This window comes from Astyanax mexicanus, chromosome 17 (genome assembly GCF_023375975.1).
Source record: "Astyanax mexicanus isolate ESR-SI-001 chromosome 17, AstMex3_surface, whole genome shotgun sequence".
Taxonomy (NCBI): Eukaryota; Metazoa; Chordata; class Actinopteri; order Characiformes; family Acestrorhamphidae; genus Astyanax; species Astyanax mexicanus.
Genome location: NC_064424.1, coordinates 31,879,742 through 31,892,416, shown reverse-complemented (window position 1 = coordinate 31,892,416; position 12,675 = coordinate 31,879,742). Strand labels below are relative to the sequence as shown.

Here is a 12,675-nt window from a genome sequence, read left to right as displayed (position 1 = left end):
GTACTTCTACATGTACACAGTGCTTCAGTATGCCCAGTGGAGTTGAAACATGGTTGATAATGGGTGTAGAAACAAGGAGGTGGTTGTAATGTTATGTCTGATTGGTGTACACTGTATAACAAAGTAGTTGTACGTAAAAATGCAAAATGTCGTTTTTGATTAGATTAGCTATTGATATTTTTTGGTCCCTAGTGTTTAATTCAAGTTGGCACCCATGTAATGCAAGGTCCAGTTTAGACCAGTAGACATGTCTGATCGAATTAGCATGACAACTAAAACCACATAAACATGCCTTCAGACATGAGAGACCCTTTTAAACCAGCTTTAGCCTGAAGGCTAACTGTCTTACAAAGATCCACAAAGGCCATGACGGTATTTACGTTGAGCTGCGGCCTTCCTGATTTGTCTAAATGTCACAGCTGTATTGCGTTTAATCAAATGTCAGACATCTGAGTTCGGCTGAGGAACGACACTTGCCGTCTTGTGTCTTCTCTGCTTCGTTTGGACTGGATCCTTCCCGGTAAAGAGCACTGGCACCTTGAGTAAATAAACGTTGAGTTGAAATCACACTCGACCAGACAGCATCTTCTGTCCATCAATGTTAATAAGAAATAAGAAGGCTGGACGTTACAACACTTTCATCGATTTACCCGCCGCTTCAGTGCTGTTCCTCTTAAACCTTTTAGGGTGACTATCTTTAAATGTCAAAGGATTTTCTGTCTGCCGCTTATTTGTGTTTATTGAGTTACGGTTTAAGGTCAGCTGTTGTGCATTTGAATGTGTTTGTGTTTGGTCCATGCTTTGAACTGCAGGGCTAGGATGGACATTTTTGGTTAAAACAAACTAAATCTTTTTTTTTTTTTTACTAATTTTAAGGTTTTTGCACATAAATTGTCCATCGAAAATAGGCCTGTCTTGATAAATAGGGTTTTTATTTTAGAACCACTGGAAAAAATAATGCACCAAAAATGATTTGTTTGGAATGGATTGAAACATTATTAATGTGAAAGTAATAGTTATATTTGTAAGTGATTACAATATTCAAACCAAAGAATATTTTTTTTGGCCCTTTTGGCTAACTCCTGTTTGATTAGCAATACATCTTGCAATCAGACTCAGTAAAAATAAGTTGACTCTCATTTAATAAAAAATATTATTAATTATTAATATTATTCATCTCATTTAAGTAAAAAATATATTTAAAACATGTGCAGGGTGTAAGATAGGGCTCTTTATCTTTATCTCCGGTGGCATCTATCAAGTGCATATTTCTGGTATCAAGTGAACAGTTATGTGTTAAAGCAGGAAATATTGAGTACTTTTAACAAATACCCATATATCGATCTTTTCTTCCTTTTTAGGGTAATAATTTTTTTCCACTTTTCTGTTCGGGACTACAGGAACCTACTTAATGCAGCAGTAGACAGCCAGGTGATGCTAATGTTAAAAAAGAGGATCATGCTATTTAGCTGCAGTGCTGTTAGCATGTTCGTCTATGATTAGAATTTATCTCACAGTTAGCTTGTAACTTTGCGCATAGCATTTTAGCTCTCAATTAGCACATCAGTTACAAATTGCCTTGTGAGCTTTCAGTTTTTGTGTTATCTTGCAATTAGTGCATCCATTTGCAGTTGCAGCATCCAATAACAGTTAGCGTGTTAGCTGTCAGTTAGCTTCTCTGGCATTGGAGCTAGATAAAAACAGTTTATAAATAATTTTGCTTTTCAATTTTTTAGCATTTATTATTTTACATCAGAAAATACAGTTTTCATTTAACATTTCTATGCTGCTAAAGAGACTGTAATATTTGGTATATCAGTGTTTCTGCTACATATATTTTTAAGTGGAGGCGTGTTTCTACAAAATGTTGTATTTACTGCTCTGAGATTTTCCGAAATGTCATAAAACCACAATTAAAATAAAAAGCTACAGGAGGCTTTTTATATGAATTAACAGATACAGGAAAGATGGTTAAGATGACATCCAAACCACTTTTTTATTGTTGTCTTAAAATCAGTTAAAAAACAGTATATCATAATTTGCTTTTTGGTCTCTTTGTTTGCAGTTATTGTAAAATAGTATTTATCAGAATACTATAGGGTGCACTTAAAATCCTTTAATTTTCCAATTAGTATTAGCCACTAACTGTGCTAAGCGCTAGCTCTTTTGCCATTCCGAGTATTATCAACCTGTAGCTTGCTGCTAACCCTGACTAGCACTGCTAGAGCAGAATTAGCATTAGCCGCTAAGCGGTAACTCTTTTGCCATTTAGAGGCAAGTATATCGAACTGTAGTCTCTGTGTTTACCATGTTAAAACAAGCTATGTGGGACAAACTGCTAGATAATATCGCCCTGGTTTACCAGATCTCAGGGTTCCTCAGTGTAGCTCTGTCAGGTAGCGATAGTGATTAGCTGCTAATGCTGCATCCAGGCTTAGTGGAAATTTGGAAATCTAAGCTTACTGTAAATAAACAAAAGTCCTTTACTCACCCAAGTTTTCAGGAAAGAAATTTGTGTAGAACATCCAGTGCCCATTTGACTTAAGAAACAGGGTTGTTGTCATGTATTTCTTTTTTTAAGAAATACAGTTTTGTATACTTAACTTAGCTTAGCTTTACAAATCTCACCACCCAGCAGCGAGACCTGTAAAGGTAAGCTAAGTTAATAAAAAAATAATAATTCTTAAAAAAATATTTAGAAGGATAACATGGCGACACCCCTGTTCCTTACTTGTGTCGCATAATGCTCCTCATAATTTGGTGAGCTTTATGTATGAAAATAGATGTTTATTGCACCTTTTAATCCAGTGCGAAAAATACGGTAATCACTTTTCATTTCCTTTCATGCATGTGTCCCTCCTGTTATGGCAAGCTACATAACAAGATGAACGATAGGGTGGACAATTTTAAGGAAGATTAGCCATAGATTAAAACAGGTTTGGCAATAAGTTACAAACATTTTGAATAGTTCATGGTGACTTTATCACAAGAAAACTGAGTAGACAGGAAATGTTTGGATATGTTTAATTAGCTTGATAGTTTTATGGAAATACCTAGATGTATTTTATGATTAATGATAAAAACATCTTTATAACTTTAAGAAAACTGACAAAATGTTATTTAACTTTACCAGGCAGTGCTGAAGAAAACGACTTGCTCACTATTGGCTTACATCAAAGAAATCGACTTGCTCACTATTGGCTCTCTATTGGCAACAGAAAAAAACAGAGGTAAACAAAAAGCATTGTCCTGAATGTTCATTTAATTTTTGACAAAAACCTCTTGAACAGAATTTACGTAATACTTATGAGCTCCAAAGTTGCCAAGTATTGGTTTCCAAAGTAAACTTGAATGCAATATACAGTAAGGCCAAGTTAGTTCGCTCAGCTAATGTTATTATCTTAACCCTGTACTGATACGCTGTGCTATACTACACTATAATATTGATGTTCAGCTGCTGGAAAGAGAAACTGTATTATTAGCTTATATAACATATTAATAGTAACTTACCCAAACAATTTTAAATGAATAAAAAAAAAGAAAATAGACAAATCTTGAATAAATACCGTAATTAATCAATAGTGATTGCAATAAATAATTCTTGAGCCAGCAAATGTCATTTGTTTTGAGGAAGCTGCTGTTGCCAAGCAACCACTGACTACTCACTGAAAGAGGGCAAAAATTATATATATTGCGGTCGTTTAATAAAAAAATTTCATCTGATTTTAATAAAATCTTAATATATGAGTGCTTAATTTTGAAAGCCACAACTCAAGCAAAAAAAAAAGTAGTTTTGCTTACCAGATTATTAATTTTTATTCGTCGAAAGCTACAGGGATGGGTTAACGTGATCTCATTTGCATAATGCTAATCCCTTCCATCCTTCATTCATTATTTGCAGCGGTAGCACTTTCTCGCTTGGAGAAAGTCTCCCTTTAAGCCTCCAGAAGGCTCTGGGTTTATTCCCCGTCTCCCTGGGCTCCAGTCCTGCCGTGGGGATTCCTTTCCCAGCTTGGACGCTGTGTGTAACATCGATCTCTCGGTGAGACGCTCAGCACCGCTAACCTTTCTCCACCTCCTCTGCCTTGCCTGCTACAGATGTCTGCCTGGCCCCTGTAGAGAGACCCAGAGACCCTACTGGGTGTGTGGATGTGTGCTGGAGGTCTGTGTGTGGAGGAAGAATGCTGCAGTTTATCAGAAATGGAAAGGTTATAGTGCTCGACGTTTGCATTGATGTGTATCGATGTGATATTTCTCAGCATCTGCAGCCTTATACTGTGTAGCTCAAGAGTACTTCACAAAGGTTCTTTAAAAGGGATAAATGTCTGGGGTCATCTTCACAGCAGTGCATGCCACAACAGTATGCATGTGAAATACTTTAACCAAAAATGCTTATTAGAAAGCTCCTTGTTTTACAAACACAAGTCAATGCAATATGTCATGCCTTTAACACCTGAGGAAGACTCCACACACACTACCCATGTTTTGGGAGAAATACCATTGAGTCAACCACTGCAGTTGCCCAGATCTTGATAACACCAAGAGTTTTCAGTCTTGTCATGGTAAAACCATTAGTTTGTCTGTTATCATTTCAGAAGCCTTGGTAAAACCCATGACTTGGCCATAGTACTGTTTAAGGTTTAGCAGAAACATTGGTTACATGGTTATAGTTTGCCATGTCTTAGTCAATCCATTTGTCTGTTATAGTTGTGAGGGCCTTGGGAAAACTAAAGGTTTGGGCACTGTAACTGCTAAGTCTTTGGTAAAACTCTTGGTTTGATGGCTGTATTTGCTTAGGTATTGGTAAAACTCTTGAATTTACTATTGTAGTTGTATGGCCACTTTACTTGCGGAAGCCTCTGTAAAATGCTTGGTTTGATGGATGCTGGGCCTTGGAAAACTATTGGTTTAATTAACATGCAGTTTGAGCCTTTGTAAAAGGCTTGGTTTGACTGGAGTAGTTGCTTAGGCCTTGATAAACTTTACTTTTGTACAGTTTGCTGCTTGTGCTTTGGAACAACTCTTTATTTGACCTTTACAGATTTCCATACATAAGTCTTGGTTTGACTATTATAGTTTGCTGTATGAGCTTTGCTGTTTAAGTGTACCATTGTATTGACAAAGTGTATTTGTCAATACAATGGTACACGCTTGGTTTAATTAATTTATTTGCTTTAGGCTCACTAAACCACTGATTTGATCACTATCCCACTTGAGCTTTGGCAAACCTTTGGTTTGATCAATGCAGTTGCCCTTAGTTTATACACCTTAGTTGTTTGGGCCTTGGTAATCCCATTCGTTTCTTATGAGTTTTTTTTTTTTGCCTGAACCACGATAAAGTCCTTGTTTTGATAACTCTAGTTGGTCAGGCCTTGTTGAAACCCCTGGATTGCTTACTGTAGGTGCATAATGCCTGGCTAGACCCTTTTGATCACTAAATATACTCCAGCCTTGATAATAACATTTAGGCCTTAAACAACTCTAGCTACACGGGTAACATGAGAGAGCCCAGACCTAAGCAGCTTGTGGATAAATGTCTTTGTGCTTGGTTATTGATTTTACATCCTAAAGTTGTTTTTTTTTGTTTGATTGATCGGACTAAGATCTGGCTTTATTCTGAACAATGTGTACAAAGGGCTATGGATGTAGCAGCCGTTTTCCATTTCCATTATTGAGCTGCTAAAAAACGAAAATGGCCAGAAGGAGAAGGGGAGGAGGTGAGGAAGAGACCTTCCCGGCACATCATTAGAGAAAGCAAAGAGACCAGAAACTAAGGAGTCTTCTCACCGTTTTTCTCTCTCTGAAGAGCTAAGAGTCACTAGATGTTCACAGTTTATTTCTTCTCAGAATTTAGGACTGCAGTTCAAGGCATCACATGAGCTCTGTGGATGATAAAACACCAGAATTGGGATTATCTTCTTGCTTCGCTCTGGAGAGCATGGCAGATGTGATAAAATTACCTTAAATTGTCTGAATCTTACAGACTCTCATAGTCTTAGAGTCTGAGCATTTTAGAGCATTTGTCCTTTTGGCCCACTTCTCTAAAACAAAATATAGTAGTGTCGGGTAGCAAGTGAGTTTGACCTCACTTTTTAGTTTTTTGTTATATTTACATTTTTACTCAGGAAAATGTGTTTTTCCTACGTAATGGCACATTTTTTCATTTTTAATAAAAAACGTATCTCCTTGGGATTGTTTTTGTAATTGTTTTAAAATAACAGCATTTGTTTTGTACATATTTTTGTCGGAATAATTACATGTTTTGTGAGTTTTGGCTCATTTTGTCAGATTTGTTTTTCCTAAGATTTTTTTTTCTTAATGAATTTTTTTTTACCTAATTTTAAGTTATTCCATCGAAAGTTTTTTTTTTTCATTTTTACTTTTTGTATTAATTTTGCAGAAATTAGCCTTTTGTAATTGCTTCGGAAAGTGATCTGATTTGGGACCAGAAACAAACTTTAAAAAAAAAAGCAAAAAATGTTGTTGCTGATTATATGAAATAGACACTTCCAGTTCTAAAATCTGATTGATCAAAAATTGTGGCACTATTTTCTTTGCAATATATCCTTCCCTATGCCTCAGAACATAAACTAGTCTTATAATAAATATACCATTTCTCTGTCATCATGCTTCTTTTGATGTGCTTCAGGCCTAATCATGGGCATAGGGATGAATGGGTGGGTCATGAGACTGAGCAGGATGAGTATGGCTGGCCAGTCGGGTGTGGACAGCAGTACAAAAGCCTCTTGTTTTGTGCTGTGATATGGAGGCTGAAATGTGTTGTAAACGAAAGCAGTCAGAGGCAGTCTGATGTTCTAAATATGGATTCATGTGATCAGAGCAACAGCAGTTATTTCTTTCCTCACAGGAATTGTTGGGGAAGTAGGGTTTAACTCAACTCTTTTGGCAGTATTTTCCCTATGGGGTTTGGGTTTGCATATTTGTATCAGCAATGTGTGTAGCTTAAAGCAATACTCATACATACATTTTTGGGAAGACCTCTCTGGTCAAAATGTGTAAATGTACAGGGTATGTGAAAGAGTACTTTTAATAATGGGTGTTACTAAACTGCTGTGTGTGAAATTATGTGTTTTTGAGGATATGGTATAATTTTGTTCATTTAGAAATTACTGTCATTACTGTCATAATGACAGCAGTTATATCAAACAATTTATTATTATTATTATTATTATTATTATTATTATTATCATTATTATTATTATTATTATTATTATTATTAAATATTTTGTCCCCTACCCACTTAGGAATACTACTGCTTTTAATTTAAAAGCAAATCCCTAAGGACTGGAGTTTCAATGTAGCTGATTATGAATACTGTCTGTTTTCCTAGGCCTTATAAACTTAATATCAGTGTTAATATAATGTAGTTTAGTAATACAACAGTGTTGGCCTTCAGTGAACTCATTATAAATACTTGACTGAAGTTATTCACTCTTTGTTTCACTGTTCAGCTATAGAATATAGCGTCATGTCTTCAGAACTTTAGCATATTTGTTTATTAGTCCTTGTTATGCTCTGAAATGTATTAACCTCTGGCTGTTTCAGAGAACACAGTGGAAAGGTCTTTGTCTGGTCTGGAGCTGAAATTGGGGAAATGAGTTGTCTGTGATCACATAATCAGATGGCATTAAAGAGCTGCATGCCTACCACGCCTCTTATAAAACAACAAGCTCAGTGGAAGCAAGAACGAAACATCATTTACCCAGCTCAATCAAAAAGTATTCACATTTACTGGCAACTTTAATAGAAATACCTCTATTGTGCTTGCACTCATTGGCCACTTTATTAGAAACACCTCAATTGTGTTTGCACTCATTGGCCACCTTATTAGAAACACCTACCTCCAATCACTGGTTACTAAACTGTTGTGGATTGAATGGGTGGTGGTTATCTATTGTAGGCTGAATGAGTGTGCCACATGAGTTACTTTGTTGAGTTGAAGCCACATGGGGTACCGTATTTTTTGCACTATAAGGCGCACGGTTAGGCGCATGGGCGGGGGTAGCTAACTAAGTTAAGTAAAGCTAAGCTAAGTAAACAAAACTGTAATAAAAAAACTATTTATTTTCAATTCAAACGAGCACTTCACACACCTACACAGAATTCTCTCCTTTAAACTGTTAGCAGCTAACCGCTCCAGCAGTGCTAGCCGGGGTTAGAAGCAGGCTACAGGCCGATAATACTACCTTCTGAACAGGCAAATATCGAGCGTGGTTAACAGGTAATGCTAATGCTACTCCAGGGGAAATAGTGGTTAGTGGCTAAGGCTACTCCAGTCTCGGTGCTGGAGAACTAAACTGAAACTAGTGTATTTTTTATAAAAAGCACATTTATTGTTTGGCTGAATAAGTGAAAATACCATTTTCAGTGTTTCCTCCAACATTATTTTTTTTAACACTTCTTCCCTCCACACTTAGCGGGGCTGCAGCAGAGGGCTTCTATATGTACAATACAGGCAGTGAGGGAGAGAGCCAAATGATGATTAATGAAAAGTTTAAGTACATTTTTACGGTCTACTTAAATATCAGTTGAACAAATTAAAGTGTTCAGCATCTCTTATTATGCTTGGTACAAGTTTACACAGTTTACAACCTCTTCACAAGCTGTCTGTTTTCAAGCTGATAGATGTGAGTGAAAGATGCTGTAAAGTGCTAAGATAGCTTTAGGATTTTTTTGTTTACCAAAAACTGCCTGTGTAAATAATACATGTGACTTAAATCACATAGAGTAGCTGACATTTATGATTAGAATAGCACTCCTGTGGTCAATTAATGATTGAGAAGAGTATCACTGCTGAAGTAAATTCTTAATTAGAAAAGCACTGCTGAGATAAATGTATTGTGCTTTGTTGGATTGTCTACAGGTATATGAAAAGTATTTTTTGTAATTGCTTTTTAGTTGAAAGGAAATACCGAAAACGTTTAGGCTATTTAATGCGTTGAATGGTAAGAAAACTGGCCAAATGAACAAAAATGTGTTTTCTTTGGTTTGTTTTTGGTTTCAGACAAAAAAATAAATAAATTGGTGCATATCTAATCACAACCAGAATTAATTAAAATCTTGTTAATACTAATGTTACTAACTGCTAATATTAATGTCCATGTTCTGAACTGTAAAGACTGAGTGAGTTTTACATTTTTGTAATTTTAACATTCACACGCATCAATTTTTTTTTTTTTCCGTAATCTGGCCCCTGTTATTGTCTGTCAGATATTAGGTAATGTTGAAGAGTTCAATACCTGCTCTGTTTCTCACATACTCTCATCCTCTCAAGTGTGAAAAAGCCATTTGAAAAATCGAACCCACCGGCCCACTAAGCGATTGTAATCAGCAGCGTTTGTGGCCTGGTTTTGCAGAGGTTGATTGGGGCAAAACATTTCAACATGAATCTCAGGCCTGGGTGAGTCGAGGTTATCTTAGTGGGTCATTCACACAATTAGAGGGATTGTTTCACTGAGACACACTTCACTGTACAAACAGACTCTGCATGAGCTCCAAATTACATTTTCTACTCTCGTAATGAGGACAAATAATTGCTATTTCCATCTCTATTAATTTGCAAACCATTCGCTAATATTTGGCACCCGGTGTTATGATCACATAATTCATTTTGGGCTTGTTTCTCTGACATTAGAATACAATTCTGTAACAGTTTCTAGGGGGAAAAAACTGGATGACTGAAATCTTAACATTTTAAATGTAGTTATAATTCATTCATAAATGTCTACAGTGTTAAAGCCAAGTTATATTTTATAAAAAGAAAAACATTTAAAGCAATATAAAATATGAAACAATAAAAGGAAATGCAAAAATGTTTTTCTAAGCACTTTTATTTATACTTGTATTTATATTTATACAGAAGGAGGAAAAAAATTACCTTTAGATTGTCACAAGAACCAACTCATTTACACATCTTCACCTGTTCTACCTATGCCAGTTTAGCTCCGGTCACTCACACAAAAGATATAATAAGTGTTAAGTTATTTAATTAAGGCATAATACACAGTATACAGACAATAATAACTGAGTTTAGTGACATAATGTGAATCTGGACATTGTTATTTACATTTTCTTTACAATTTTATGATAATTCTGAAATTCATTATTAATCTGAATCAGAGATCTGCTCCAGAACGTTTTAATTTTTTTGGCAGTACTTCTCTTCAGGTACTAGCCGGGCAGTTTGTGTACATTTTAATACAAGTGTGTGCAAAGGGTGCAACTTAAAGTGGCTGAATGCACTGATTAGGAGGGTGCCCACAAACATTTGAACATTTCACAGTGAGTAAAAGAACAGCATAGTAGTAGGTGTTTCTAATAGGGTAAAGGGGAAGCACATAGAAGTCATACAAGTAGCAGGATTACAGTTAAATATATTGTGATACGATATTGTAAGTAAGACTAGGTATTGTGTTGAATTGTATTCACTTAATAAGAGCAAGTTTAGGAAACTGTCAGAATCGGGACATTATTGCAAAATACAGCTCTAGAGAAAAATATGGGACCGCTTAAAAAATTATGAGTCTCTTTGATTTTATTAAATTGAAAACCACTGGAATTTAATCAAGAGGAAGATGGATGATCACAAGCCATCAAACCAAGCGGAACTGCTTGAATTTTTGCACCAGGAGTGCAGGCATAAAGTTATCCAAAAGCGTTATGTAAGACTGGTGGAGGAGCTGTGATTAAAAATCAGTGTTATTTCACCAAATATTGATTTCTGAACTCCTAAGACTTTATGAACTTGTTTTCTTTGCATTATTTGAGGTCTGAAAGCTCTGCATATTTTTTGTTATTTCAGCCATTTTTCATTTTATGCAAATAAATGCTCTAAATGAAAATATTTGTATTTGGAATTTAGGAGAAATGTTGTCCGTAGTTTATAGAATAAAACAACAATGTTCATTTTACTCAAACATATACCTATAAATAGCAAAAACAGAGAAACTGATTCAGAAACTGACGTGGTCTCTTAATCTTTTCCCAGAGCTGTGTATATTCACGATACTTCAGGATATTCATATTTTCTTACACTTCTATTAAATATGACCAGTCTAGTAAGTATTGGTCATTATCCATAAGTATTTAAATAGAGGCAGAATATTCTGGTCATTTAACCTCTGTACACTAAACTCGATAGTCTGAATTGAATCTATCATCATTGAAGTGACTGGAGTGTAGACTTTCAGCATTTATTCAAGAGGCTGGTATGTGAACTCGACTCGCTTCCCACCAAGGCAACCAACCTCCTGACCACTCAAGTGGACACGGCTTTGAGTCATGTGCCATCTTACTTAATACACACACACACACACACACACACACACACACACACACACACACGCTGACAACATGCAAACCCCTCCAGTGGGTGAACACCCTATACTGTGTTCCAATTTGGTACATACTCACAGCCTTTCTCATGAACTCATGAACTCAGAGTCAGATCTGGAGTCAGCCTAAAGCCATACTATGGGATGGGAAAAACACACTGCAAATTGTTTCTTATAAAGTGACCAGCAAGTGGAAGGACAAGGTATTAAGTAGTAGATAATATATAATAGAGTGGTCAATAAGTTCAAGTCCACTGTATTAGTTGGTGTTCCTTATAAAGTTGCCAGAGATTTGCAAGCACAGGATAGTAGTAGATAATTCTAAAAATGCAGCCAGTGAGTGGAAATACATTAGCGCTGATGCTAATGTGTTCTTTCATGAACATTTAAGAACCTGATTGATTAAAGCGCTGGTGGTGTTTAAAGCAGTGATGAAGCTGAAGTTGTGACAGTGGATCGATGCAGGAGCTCATTAGCATCTCTCAGTTAAATGCTAAAGCAGATGAGCTGTAAGAAACTGTACAGAATTATTGTCACACATTAATTACAGGCCAGAAGTTTATTCAGCATATCTTATTTCATTCATTTCACTCCGTGTCCGGCTGTTTCGACCAACTGGTGAGCTTGGAGGACATCCCATATCTACAGAAGTTGATTATTAATGACTCCAATTCCATGTGTGCAAACATTTCTGGCCCAGCTACTGCAATGGCTTTGATTCCGTTCGGTTACTGTACTGAACGCCTACACCAGCGCAGCTACAGCTGGCCTTCAGCCGGCCGTTTTATTGGAAACCCTTTCTCTGCTGGTATTCAGTTAGAGACTGTAGCCATTAGTCATCTTATAGACAAGTATTTCTCAACCCTAGTCCTGTAGGCCCAATTTCCTGCACATTTTAGGGTTTTTCTGCTTCTAAAACACCTGAACCTACTAAACAGCTCATTAACAGCCCATTATTGAGTTAATGTGGGCGTGTTAAAGCTGAAAAAATAACTTTTTTTTCAGGACAGTGGGCATCAAAGACCAAGGATGGATTTTTTTGTATGGTACCCACTGTCAATTTAGCTAATGTACATAATACACCTGTAACATTGTGTGACAAATTTTATTTAACTTTAGATTACTGATATTTTTATAGCCACATCATGTCTACATCTAACAATTGTATGTCCTCATGAATAAATATCTGGTATGCTACGTTATATATTTGATTATATTCACAATCAGTCCTGGAATAATGGGGAATTCACAGGAAATGGGAAAAAACATATAAGTTAATAAATAGATGCAGGTTTTATTCTGGATGATCTATAGTGATCCA

At 36.1% G+C, this 12,675-nt stretch overlaps 1 protein-coding gene across 3 annotated transcripts in view; it reads left to right on the top strand.

Annotated features, from left to right (window-relative positions):
- Positions 1-12,675, top strand: part of rab27b (RAB27B, member RAS oncogene family) — a 70,084-nt gene that overhangs the window by 41,328 nt on the left and 16,081 nt on the right. The window lies entirely within an intron of this gene.